General features: G+C 41.0%; 1 pseudogene; it reads left to right on the forward strand.

The window, feature by feature from the left end:
• Positions 1-2,961: 2,961 nt before the first annotated feature.
• The window catches only part of LOC100666615 (proteasome activator complex subunit 2-like), a 56,077-nt pseudogene continuing 45,009 nt past the window's right edge, over positions 2,962-14,029 (forward strand).

Genomic DNA, 14,029 nt, shown 5'->3' on the forward strand with positions numbered 1-14,029 from the left:
CCTGATTCAGTTGTAAATTTTAATATTTCCTTTAAGCAGGCTATACATGTCAAGTTGTAACACCCTCTGGAATTATTAACAGGTGGGTCAGAAAGTTACATGGCTTCTCTACCCTCATGCCCAACTCTCTTTTTCTTAATACGTTGAGTAGGCTACTGTCGTAGTTGGAAACACTTGTGGCATAATGGTTAAGAGCTATGCCTCCTAACCAAAAGGTTGGCAGCTCAAATCTAGTGGGTGCTCCTTGGAAACACTATGGGGGCTGTTCTATTCTCTCCTATAACGTCACTAGGGGTCAGAATCGACTCTACAGCAACAGGTTTGGTTTTTTGGTTTACTGTCTAATACTGCTATATTAGAAATACCTCAAGTAGATGTCTTTAACAAATAGAAATTTATTCTTTCACAGTCTAGGAGGCTACAAGTCCGAATTCGGGGTGCTAGCTCCAGGGGAAGACTTTGTGTTGGTTCTGGGATAAGGTCCTTGTCATCATCTTTCTTTGGTCTAGGAGCTTCTCAGTGCAGATACCCGGGGTGTAAAGGACTTGCTCTGTTCCCGGCACTTCTTTCTTGGTGGCATGAGGTCCCTCTCCTCTCTGTTCACTTTTCTCTTTTATATCTCAAAAGAGATTGACTCAAGATACAACCTAGTCCTGTAGATTGAGTCCTGCCTGATTAACATAACTGCCTCCCATCCTGGCTCCTTAATATCATAGAGGTTAGGATTTACAACACATAAGACAATCACATCAGATCACAAAATGGTGGATAACCACATAGTACTGGGAAAAATGACCCAGCCAAGTTGACACATTTTGGAGGGACACAACTCAATCTATGACAGCTACATTCCATTTACAAACCAGGTTAATTCTCTTGTTTGTTATAATTATTATTATAAGATTAATCAAATGTTTTATAAAATATTTTTCAAATGCCTATACTCACAATGCAACCCTACTTGCTATTTGAAAGTTCACGTATTTTGAAGAAACAGCAGTCTCTTAGAAAATAGCTCAGGTCTTCACCTTGGCTGATACCTCTCTCTGCCACATATTCCTATTAATTCAGCCCTGCCTCACAGAAGCTGAGGTCCAAGCTATGGTATGGCAAAGACATCGGCAGTAGTGCCTGGCTATTTGCATGATAGTGACCAGGGTCTTAAAGGCTTATCAAGGCAAACAGCCACCAATAAACAGATGGTGCCCACCTATATGTCTGGGGTCTTAAAAGCCTATCTAGAATAGGCGGCCATCTAATAAACACGCCATCTATAACTAACAAAACAGGCACTTGCAGAAGATGAGTTACTCACAGGAAGGATATTCACTCCAGCTGGCCCCTGAAATATCCACAGATTAACAAGATTTTAAAACTGAGTCAAACTTGATTATTAACAAAACAGTGCTTACAGGATCTTGGGATTGTCTGGTATCTGTTCAAGCATGATTTTGTAAATGCCAATCAATCAGAACTTTTGCCTCGTAAGTTCCTGGATTTTCTGTACCTAAACTCTGTGAAAAATTCCTTTCACCAGGGCACTTTTGTGAATTCTCACAGAGTGCTACCCCGTCCAGATTGTTTTATTCCATCAATAAAACACTTTGCTTTAATTTTAACAGATGCTCCAGTTTGCTTTTGACAAATGAAACCAGTAATCCCAACCATGCCTACCTCTGACCATTGGAGTGTGAATCTAGGATAGAATTCACTTGAAAGGTAATGTGTGTGGATGTGCTGTACAAATGTAATATTTATTAATATAATCTTTAATTGCCACAATTATTGTTTTTAAGGGAAATGGGATGGTGGAAGTTGGGCAAGTCTTGTATAGAAAAACTAATAATGAATAAATGTTAATGAAAATTCAGAGCAGGATCCTACAAATCCCTTTTAAGCTTCACCTTTTTTCCTCTTTTCGTCCTTTAAGTGCCAGCTCATGCAGTTCACTCTTTTCTCCCACCTTGGGATAATAGGAGTAACAAGAGAAGGTGGTAAAACAAAAGCACTCAACATTTTGGAAAAATGACCACAATATGAATGAAGAAAAAGAAATTTCAGAGAAGATTTGTAACACATTTCCATTTTTTAAAAAGATATGTGCATATGTGATTGTGTATATATTCTGAAAAGTCTTAACATGATAAGCATTATTTGGGAGTGGTGGGACTTTTTTTTTATTTACTTCTATATTGGTGAATTGTTTGGATTTTGTACCAAAAAAATGTATTTTTGTACTATTTTTATTTCAATAAATTTCTCTAAAGAGAGCAAAGAATTCCTGGACTAAAGAGAAGTTCTTTCTAAAGCTGTGGTTTGCTCAAGTCAAATTCATTTCTCACACATTATATTCCTGCACCCTCCTCCCAGTTATTAGATCATGTGAAAACTAGCCTCTACTAACCTACTTCTCTTTAAATTTTTTAGCCTAATTATTGGTGGTTGTTTCCATTTTCAGTTTTTCTTACAAAGCTTTAGTTAGATACACTCATGTAAAAAAGTAACATCTCTTTTAAAAGAAAAATAGCTCCAAGATGACTTTTGGAGGACCTGACCAGATCAGATGAATACCTGCAACAGACCTGAATGGCTGGTACCTGAGTAACCTCACCCTTAGGACTCCTTGCCCTGCTGAAGGGCTAATTGTTAATGACTGTTCTGGACTAGTGAAATGTTTGGGAGTGGAAGGTTAATCCTTCAAGTATGAAGGGGCCAATGGCTAGTGGAGCCAGGGTGTAGCCTGTGGTACAATGAATTATTTAATATGGCCCATCTAACTTCCACCAAATGACTGGGTGAGACTATCCAAATGTGGTGCATGTGGCCTACTAAGGGAATTGCATAGCTTACTAATAATTTAAATAAGGTGCATGGCACCCTTGTTGGGGGGGATCATGCAAATAAGGTGTATGGAACCCTAATGAGGGGATTGGTCAGTTTCGCCGTCCCACTAGGCTTAAAATGAGGCGTACTAGAAGCAGGGGAAAGGAAGATCTCACCACCAGCAAGAAAGAAGAACCAGGAGTGGAACACATCCTTCAGACCTGGGATCCCTGCACTGAGAACCTCCTACACCCAGGAGACAGAAGAGCTGTAACCAGAAGACATAGAGAGACGGCGGCGCAAGACAGCAGGAACCACGAGACTGGTGCAAGATGGCTGCAGTGGGGCTGGCCAACCCAAGGAGCTAAGAGTTGTAACACCCACGAAGGCCCCCGGCAGGGCCCGGTGGCAGGAAGCCCCCCAAAGGACCCGACAGCAGCAAGGGCCCAGAAACAGAGAACAAGAAGAAGCTCTTCTGATCAAAGAACTATATCTTAAGTTACTTCTAACCCTGATCCTGAATTGTACCCTGTTACTTCCCTGATAAACCCCATAATCATGAAAAAAAAAAAACTAATTTTCCTACTGCTAATTATCAACATTTGTAATCAAAAGGGATGCAATATGAGTAAAGAATCAGCAGTTTCTTCAAATCAGAAGCTCAGCATCTCAGAAAATGAATTTTCCAATAAAACATTAAGACAAAAAATAACCTTTTATGAAAACATTCTGCCTCCCATTTTGGAGAGTGGTGTCTGGGGTCTTAAACGCTAGCAAGTGGCCATCTAAGATTCATCAGTTGGTCTCAACCCACATGGAGCAAAGGAGAATGAAGAACACCAAAGATACAAGATAATTATGAGCCCAAGAGACAGAAAGGGCCATATAAATCAGACACTAGATCAGCCTGAGACCAGAAGAACTAGATGGTGCCAGGCTATAGCCGATGACTGCCCTGACAGGGAACACAACAGAGAACCCCTGAGGGAGCAGGAGAGCAGTGGGATGTAGACCCCAAATTCTTGTAAAAAGACCAGGCGTAATGGTCTGACTGAGACTAGAAGGACCCCAGAGGTCATGGTTCCCAGGCCTGTTAGCCCAAGACAGGAATCCTTCCCAAAGCCAACTCTTCAGACAGGGATTGGACTGGACTGTAAGATAGAAAATGATACTGGTGAGGAGTGAGCCTCTGTGGATCAAGTAGATGCAGGAGACTATGTGAGCAGCTCCTGTCTGGAGGGGAGATGTAAAGGCCGAGGGGACAGAAGCTGGCTGAATGGACACTGAAATACAGGGTGGAGAGAAAGAGTGTGTTGTCTCATTAGGGGGAGAGCAACTAGGAGTATATATAAAAAAAAACCCAGTGCCATATAGGAGTATATAGTAAGGTGTATATAAGTTTTTGTATGAAAGACTGACTTGATTTGTAAACTTTCACTTGAAGCACAACAAAAATTAAAAAAAAAAAAAAAAACACCTTTAAGAACATTGAAATATGTGATTTTACTTCTGTGGCCAGTCTTTGTCTGATTTCTTTGCTGGTTGGCCTTCCTCCTTGCACCCTTGAAATATGAAAGGTTTATAGCTTTGTCATCAGACCTAGTCTTCTTTCTTACAGACTCTTCTGGAGATCTCTATCCACCAGGCATCTGATGTCAACTTTTTGCATATGATTTCCAAATACTTTTCCCTGCTTCAACCATCCCTTTCATTTATGTAAGGTTTTTTCCATGGTATCTCGGCTTCATTTGGGTTCATTGCTGGTATCTGAAACCAACATGCTCAAAGTCAAATTAATCATCTTTTTGTACATCGTAATCCTCCCCAGTCAATCAGGGCCAGCCAAGATTTTCATTTTATCTTTGCATTCTCTCTTCTCTTCATTCCTTTTCCCCACAATCCTTTGCTTGCATTTTTATTACATCCATTTTCTTCTTGTGACGTCTACTTTCATCTCCCTGGTTCACATTCTTGCTTTTAAAAAAAAAAGGAACAAGAGTGAAGAGAGACAAGCAATGAGAGAAGTCCTCATGAAGAGACTAGCATGTGACCCAGAACTTAAAAGATATTATCCATAAATGGAAAAGGATGTTCCAAAATAGTGGAACAGCAACAATAGAGACACGCCAGGCAGAAAAATGTATGATATCAATAAAGGAAAGCAAGGAGCCTGGGGGTGGGGGAGGGAAGGGGGGCAGGACTTTAGTGTTTGGTGTGTATAGATACTCCCAGTGATTAGGTTGGAAGTTATATTCATTCCAGGAAGACTTTGAATTTTATTCTGTAACCAGTGGAAAGGAACCCTGATGGCATTTGGCTGCTAACCAAAAGGTCGGCAGTTCAAATCCAGCAGGCGCTCCTTGGAAACTCTATGGGACAGTTCTACTCTGTCCCATAGTGTCTGTGTGAATTGGAATTGACTCAATGGCAATGGGTTTGATTTTGTATTTTAAGCAATGGGAAACAAATCTCTAGAGGTTTTTTAAGAGGTTTTTAATGTGGAGTGGAAAATGGCACGCAGATGTGTGGCAAGAAAACCTGGTATAAGACTTTCATGATAGTCTAGGGAGAAAATCATGGAAACTTCAAGAATGACATCAGGAATGGATACACATTTTGCTCATAGAACCAGTCAGATTTAGTGACTAGTTACTAGTGGGAGGGCAAGGGAGCAGAGGGAGGTGAGATGACTCTGAGTTTAGTAGCCTGGCATTTAAAAGCATGATTAAGCTTTGTGTTTGTGAATGACGGTAGAGTTCAGCCTTAGACATGTGGAGTGTGATGTGTCAGTGGGATATACAGGTGCAGATGTCCAAAACACACTATTACCTCTGTGAGTATGTTCTCCTTAGAAATCTATTCTCAGCTCCCTGTTGGATATACAGCTTTTCATTTATATATATCCTGTCAACAAAAAGACAACCTGTATAACCCTGAACCCATCAAGGTTGCCCTACCACAAAACTCCTTTACCTCCCCACTGCCCAGTTTTGGCATCATTATGATGCTCACATTCTCCAAACTTCTGTTCTAGGACCTATAAAAAAGTGGTTTTTAATTCCTCTCTCTCCTTTCAGTGTCATATTCATTTAGGCACCAAATCTTAATTGATTCTTCCATTGTATTGTCTCTTATTTCCTTATGTTTTCTGCTTTTTCTAACTGCTACTGCCTAATTGTGTCTCTTATTTTTTTTTTTAATAGCTTAATAACCACTTCCTAATGGGACCCTTGGCTCCATTCTGTTCCCTAAAAACCAGTTCTGTCTACCACAATAAGGTTGCTCTTCCTAAACCCTAACTTGATCTTGTCACTCCCTTTCTCACAAACATTCATTGACTTTCGGTCATCAACAGGATAATATTATGTAATCCATAATACATCTACTCCAGCCTTCTTTCCAGCTAAAGTGACTTACTTGGACTGAAGATCTAGCAACTGGAGGAACATAGCTAAGCCCTGTGCAGTATGCCTGAGTGGGAGGCCTGCAGAGATGCACGTCTTCAGGCAAAATCTCCTCTAGAAGGCTGAAGAAATCCTCTGCAGACTTTTTTACTTAATTTGATTGTGTTTTAGGTGAAAATTTCCAGTGCAAATTAGTTCCTCATTCTCCTCTGCAGATTCTTACCACAGAAGATCACATACCAGAATCAGTTCTTGAAAGAGGACTCCTTCAATGTGGCTGACTTGACCTCCCTTCAGGTCCCACTGGACAGCCTTATCTCGCAGTCCCTACCCAAGGATGATAAGATAGAAACAGATAAGTTGGAGAAGAAAGAAGGCCCTAAAAGCGGCTTTCTCCCTGGAAATGAAAAGGTCCTGGCCCTGCTTGCCCTAGTTAAGCCAGAAGTCTGGACTCTCAAAGAGAAATGCAGCCTGATGATGACATGGATCCAGCATCTGATCCCCAAGATTGAGGATGGAAATGATTTTGGGGTGGCAATCCAGAAGAAGGTGTTAGTGTGAATGCAGTCAAGACCAAAGTGGAAGGCTTCCAGACAATCATTTCCAAGTCCTACTCAGAACACAGGGATGCAGTGGCCACGATCTCCAAGGAGGCCCATGTGATTGATTACCAGGCCTCTGTGCAAGAGCAAGATGGGGAGGCCTATGGGGAGCTCAGGGACATGGTGCTAGACCTGAGGACCTTCTACCCTGAGCTTTATCACACTGGAGAAAATTGTCAATCCAAAGGGTGAAGAGAAGGGAATACATGACCTGTACTGTGTTGCTATGAGTCGGAATTGACTCCACCGCACCGGGTTTGTTTTTTTTTTTTTGTACTGTGTTGGGAAAATACACACACACGCACACACGAAGGGATCTACTTAATGTCCTGGGAACCCTTTCTCAGCCTTATTTCATTGCCTGCCATTTTAACGGGGTGTACGGAGGGTGAAAGATAATTTTGTAGGGATATCATAAAATGCAAGAAGAGAGGTGCCTGGTGTCCTGGCAAGGCCTCAGAGGGGACTCCATTCAACACATCTGGCTAATCTGCTGTGCTAGTAGGCTTCCACTGCAGACCTAAAGCCTAGGCAAGGAACAGAAATAAAAAAGAATGGGAAAATTACAAAAAGGAGATAAAAAAGATGCATAGGCGCTGGCTATGAATGACAAAAAAATCAGGGTTATCAGCCTTGTTCAAAATAACCAGTCTTTTTTTTTTTTAATCGTATTTTAGATGAAGGTTTACGAACAAGCTAGCTTCTCATTGAAGAGTTAGTACACACATTGTTTTATAACATTGGTTAACAACCCCACAATATGTCAACATCCTCCCTTCTAGACCTGGTTCCCTATTACCAGCTTTCCTGTCCCCTCCTGCCTTCTAGTCCTTGTCCCTGGGCTGGTGTCCCTTTAGTCTCATTTTGTTTTATGGGCCTGTCTAATCTTTGGTTGAAGGGTGAACCTTAGGAGTGACTTCATTACTGAGCTAAAAGGGTGTCTGGGGGCCATACTCTTGGGGTTTCTCCAGTCTCTGCGAGGCCAGTAAGTTTGGTCTTTTTTTGTGGGTTAGAATTTTGTTCTACCTTTTTCTAAAGCTCTGTCTGAGACTCTCTATTGTGATCCCTGTCAGAGCAGTCAGTGGTTGTAGCTGGGCACCATCTAGTTGTACTGGACTCAGTCTGGTGGAGGCCGTGGTAGTTGTGGTCCATTAGTCCTTTGGACTAACCTTTTTCTTGTGTCTTTAGTTTTCTTCATTCCCCCTTGCTCCCAAATGGGTGAGACCAGTGGAGTATCTTAGAGCGCTGCTCACAGGCTTTTAAGAACCCAGACGCTACTCACCAAAGTAGAATGTAGAACATTTCCTTTATAAACTATGTTATGCCAATTGAGCTAGATATTCCCTGAGACCATGGTCCTCACAGCCCTCAGTCCAGCAATTCGGTCCCTCAGGGAGTTTGGACGTGTCTATGGAGGTTCCATGACCTTGCCTTGTACAAGCTGTGCTGGCTTCCCCAATATTGTGTACTGTCTTACCCTTTACCAAAGTTACCACTTATCAAAACAACCAGTCTTTATAAAGGTAAAGTTTATCCTTTTGTCTCTGATTACCTCAAGAGCAGGAGTCAGGTCTTATCTCTCCTTGTTCCCCAGTGCCTGGCACACAGATGATGCTCAGTAAATAATTATTAAATGAATTGCAGTTGACTTTGTTTTCTTGAATTTAGTGATCTTCCTTCATCATTGCTTCAGGTTACATCTTACAACTGCAAAGATTTCTTTTGCTTTCTGTACGTCTTTTCTGGGGTGGGGAGGGGGTGGATACTGCACTCAAATAGGGGCTTAAAAAATATGGTATATAATGGGATAATTGATTTACCCCAACATGGTCTTATTTGTCAGTACATTCCCAGAATCATACTTGACTTTCTGTCTCTTTTCTAGTTTATGGGTAACTTCAACCATTAACTCTTTCCAGCAGTAATCATTCATTGTTAGTCACTGCCCTAGCTAGGTCAGTATAATCTGTTTTCCCTCTTAATAAATGTATTACTCTGTGCTAGTTGCTAATGAAGTTCATTCTTTTTGCCTCCACCTCTTCTCCATCTTGCCAGACCATTTGGAATTCTAATCCTGTCCTGGATGCTCGCCTTCCTAACTGACGAGGGGTGTCATCTGCTAACAGCATGCTATCATCTGTCAGCTTTAGGAGATTATTTTCTGTTCTATCCATGTAAATCATTGATGAAATATTAAAGAATCAGTCCCAGAATGGAGTTCTGTAGGACATGAGTTCTAATATACCCCAGTTTGACATGAGTGCCATTGGTAATAAACTAGATGTAAAACTACCTGCCATGGAGCCATATCTCCCCAGTGTGTTGATTGGATGCACTGTTGGGGAATATAATCAGAAGTCTTTCCATGGCCAAATAGCTTAGAAAAGTTAAAGGAGAAAGCTAACATACTGACTGCTAGGCACTTTATGTATGTTAATTTAATTAATCCTTCCATAACTCTATAAGGCAGTACGTGTGGTGGTTAACACCATGCACTCTCAGGTTAGACTATCCGGGTTTAAGTTTTTACTCCATGTCTTTCTAGCTGTATGACCTTGGCAAGATATTGAAATTCTCTGTGCGTTAGTTTTATCAAGTGCATTGATCTCGTAAGATTGTTTTGAGGATACCATTGCATGTAACACATTTAAACGGTGCCTGACGCAGTGACTCCTCTACAATTATTAGCTATTATTATTTTCCCATATAAAAGCTGAGGAAATTTAGGGCCAACTGACACAGCTAGTGTGTAGTGGAGCCAAAGTTTGAGATCCGGTGGTGTCTGACATTAATTCTTAAGCATTTCCCACTCTACTGTGTAGCATTTGAAGTTTGTTGTTTTTGTTAGGTGCCGGCAAGTTGATTCCAACTCATAGCGAACCCATGTGACAGAGTAGAATTGCCCCATAGGGTTTTCTAAGCTATAATCTTTATGGGAGCAGATTGCCAGTTCTTTTTCCTGCAGTGCCACTGGGTGGGTTCCAACTACCGACCTTTCGGTTAGCAGCCAAGCACTTAACCGTGGCACTTAACCAGGGCTCCTTCTTACATCCTGCATGTTTCCAAAAAAGACTCCAGATAAAAAAGGGCTACACCAAATAGAAACGCGTTAGATTCTACCTAAACCTCATAACTTGAGCCATTTTTTTTTTTTTTTTTTTTGGTGGAGGGGTATTTATATTTGGTTGAATTCTTTTTAAAAAACAAGTTATTTGATAAGGAAAAAAATGTATATCAACTTAAGTTTAAATAAAAATAATGGAATCTTAGTTTGGAAAAAAACTTTAGGGACTATCTAATGAAGGACTCTTTTGGGTTCTTTCATGTCTCCCTTATTTTTTCCCCTAATTACATCAGTGGTAAGTATTCAAAGTAGAAAACTTGGAAAACTCTGAAAAGCCCAAAGGGAGGAAATCAGCTGTAATTCAAATTTTAATGATAATCACTATTAATATTTTCATGTATGGCCTCTCTTTACTATTTTTTCCGTAAACGATTTTCTTTGTAAAATAGTATCACAATGTATGTACTGTTTTAGTAGCTTGCTCTTTTCAGTTAATACATCATTGACATTTTCCCATGTCAGTATTTTATTGATTTTTAATATCTGTAAAATGTTCCATCATATGAGGGTGCCATAAATATTGATTCAACTTTTTTTCTACTATTATAAATAAAACTATAATGAAGAGCCTTTTACTATGTTGTTGCATAATTCTCTCATTATGCACAAATCATTTTTATCCTTAACAGATGGTTAGCCAGCCTCTGTTTGATCACTTCCAGTAACAGGGAGCTCACTTCTTTGCCAGACAGCTCATTCCATTTATGGACAGCTCTAATTGTTAGAAAGTTCCTTATTTTTAGCCAAAATCTGTTCCCCGTAACTTATACTCATTGATTCTAGTTTTGTGGTCTGGAATTATCCAAAGCAATCTTTTCTTTTTGTACTTGGCAGCCCATCAAAACTTGAAGAAGGCTATAATGTATTCTCTTCTTGAAGATAAACATTCATGCTTATGAGTCTTATGATAAAAAAGACCAGGAATTGATATACATATGTGGTGCTGGTGGAGCGGGGAGATTTCCTCACGAAAGATGTAAATTTGGTGACAGATCATATTTCACTTTTTGCTTTGGCCTCCTGGAAGCTCAGAGCCTAATTTGAAACCTTATTTTTATAACTTTGGAACCTTATCATCTGCATATATGTGCACTATCTTTTCCCTTGGGTCTAATTATCCAATTTTTCTTGGCTATTAGTTTTCCTTAAAAAACTACAAGAACAAAAAAAAAAGCCTTTCCAGAACAGAATCCCTGTGAGCTATCATACATTCTCTATTGTATAATGTATATTATAATCAAATAAGTCTCCCTATTTCCTTTAGTTATTCTTTATATGAAATTGGAAACCCTGGTAGCATAGTGGTTAACAGTTTAGCTGCTAACCAAAAGGTTTGCAGTTCAAATTCACCAGGTGCTCCTTGGAAACCCCATGGGACATTTCTACTCTGTCCTGTAGGGTCTCTATCAGTCAGGATTGACAGCAATGGGTTTCAGGTTTTTGGGGTTTTTGTATGAAATTAGTGGATCATTTTGGTTCTCATTCACCATTCTACTACACATGCACAGCTTTTACTATATGCTTAAAAGCTATCAGAAAAGTGAAATAGTTTATTTTCCTGCCCCTCTTTTCTGATAAAAAAAAAAAAAAGAGGTGCTTAATGGAATGGAAGGATAGAAAAGATCATCTCAATCCTCCCGAATCATTAATAAAACCAGTTGCTGTTGTGTCGATTCCAATTCACGGTGGCCCAGGTGTGTAAGAGTTGAACTGTGCTCCATAAGGTTTGCAGTGACTGATTTTTCAGAAGTAGACCGCCATTGGAAGGCCTTTCTTCTGAGGTGCTTCTGGGTGGACTTGAACCACCAACCATTTGGTTAGAAGGCAAGCCCACTAACCATTTGTACCACCCAAGGACTCCAAATCATTAATAATAATAAAAAAAACAAACCCAAGCTCATTGCCATTGAGTCAGTTTCAACTCATAGCAACCCTATAGGACAGAGTAGAACTGCCCTACAGGCTTTCCAAGGAGCAGCCAGTGAATTAAAACTGTCGACCTTTTGGTTAGCAACAGAACACTTAATTACTGTGCCACCAGGGCTCCAAATCATTAAGAGTTTCTATCAAATTATCAACTGCTGATTGACAGAGGGGATATTGATGATTTGCCAGAAATTATTAATGATTGTATCCAGCAGTTGACAGAGGAAATATTGATAACTTGATAGAAACTATTAAATCATTAATAGAAATGATTAACTATTATTTTTATTTAGTGGTTTCTATCGAATTATTAATATCTCCTCTGTCATCCAGCAGTACCATTTTCTGTCCTTGAAAGAAATTGGAGTGCATATCTCAGCAGCCCTCAAAGCAATAATTAACATGCCTGTGGCACTGCAGGGTTTACAGACCCTTCCGTCCCCACTTGAGGAGGGTTAATTCTCCACACAGTACCTCTGAGAGGGCAGTACTATTATCCCCCTTTCACTCCTAAGAAAACAGAGGCTTGGAGAGGCAAGACTTGAACCCAAGCCCTCTGACTCTTAATCTGAGCACCTACCACTGCCAAAGTGTGTTAAGTTCAGGAGAGCTTAATGGGCAAGAGGATTTCACTATCCTTTGGACAGGAGGTAGGCAACTCTGCATGCTCCTTCTCTCATTCAGGAATCCAGCTCTGATTATCCTCTTCCCACAGAGAGAAGTGTGGTGACTGCCAGTTGCATATGGCTTGACGAAGATAGGAGAGGACATAAAGGCGGCCCCCCTCCTCCCTGTGCTCCCGATGAGAATCAAGCAGATTGTTTCCTATGTGGAGGAAGTAGATGTGAGAAACCTAAGGCAGCAGGCAAATTTCAACTGGGTGAGAATAAAAAATACTCCCCCGGCCCCTTGCATGGTTGTGTTTAGAGGAGCCAGGTATGAAGACACCAGGGCAGTCTGTTGGCTGGAGAGCTACAATGTTTCGTCCCCAGGAGCTTCCTTCCTGATGATTCCCACCTGAAGAGAGGCTGCAATTGCCTTTGGCCTCCCTGGAAGACCTCCTCTGCTGGCAGGCTGGCCCGATGTAACAGCGCAGAGTTGAAACCCTCTTAAAAATAGCTATGTTCCCTTCTGGGTTTAGCAACTCACATTTGAAAAGCTCTTTATTCTTTATAATGAATAGAGAGCAGAGACTTGTCATAGAAAAAGAAGAGCTGTAATACAAAATAAAGCCAGGCCGACCGTAGTTATTCTTTTGAAGCGATGGACAAAGAGGGCTTCAGCACTCAGCTTTCACAGGTATCAAACCTCTCCTCGGGTTATTCCTGGAATAGACGTGTGTAGAGGCTTTTGAGCGGCACTTGCTGTCAAAACCTTGTGTGTGGTGGGCAGTATCTCAGGTGACAGCACTAGCAAGAGACCAGCAGAGCAGCCTGAAGTTGAAATTTCAATCCAATTAATTGACTGAAAGAGCAAAAGATGTGAAAGAAAGGCTTAACTCTTTGCTCCTCTGCCCTCCAAGACTCCTGTCCATACGGTGAAAGGATGGAGAAGGGCTAAAACGATGGGTGCGGAGAGCTCAGGAAGCTGACACTGAAGTGTGTGCTCGGAACTGTCTTTCAGAGAGGCCGGAAGTCCTCAATATAAGGCTTTTCCAGCAAGAAGGGGAAATGAGGTAAAACTCTTAGTCTACAACGTTGAGTTTTATTTCAAAATAATTTATTTTCGTCAAATCCAACTCTAAGGATCCCACTGAGCTGGTGAGAAATTCAATCTTAGCTATAATTTGGGTCTCCTCTTTCCAGGTATAAAAATCCAGGAGGCATATGTACTGCATGGGAAAGACATCCCAATCAGCAGAGTAATTAAAGTTAGCTACTATGCAAGCATGGGGGCAGTGGTGGTTCAGTGACACAATTCTCTCCTTCTATGCGGGAGACCTGGGTTCCAGTCCTACCAGTGAAGCTCATGCCTGCCTATCACTCATCTGTCATTGGAGGCTTGCATGTTGCTATGATGCTGAACAGGTTTCAGCAGAGCTTCCAGACTAAGAAGAAAGGCCCGATGATCTACTTCTGAAAATCAGCCAGTGAAAACCCTATGGATCACAACAGCCCAATCCACAACGAATCATGGGGAGGGGGGAGGGG

Source organism: Loxodonta africana, chromosome 6 (assembly GCF_030014295.1).
Source record: "Loxodonta africana isolate mLoxAfr1 chromosome 6, mLoxAfr1.hap2, whole genome shotgun sequence".
Lineage (NCBI taxonomy): Eukaryota > Metazoa > Chordata > Mammalia > Proboscidea > Elephantidae > Loxodonta > Loxodonta africana.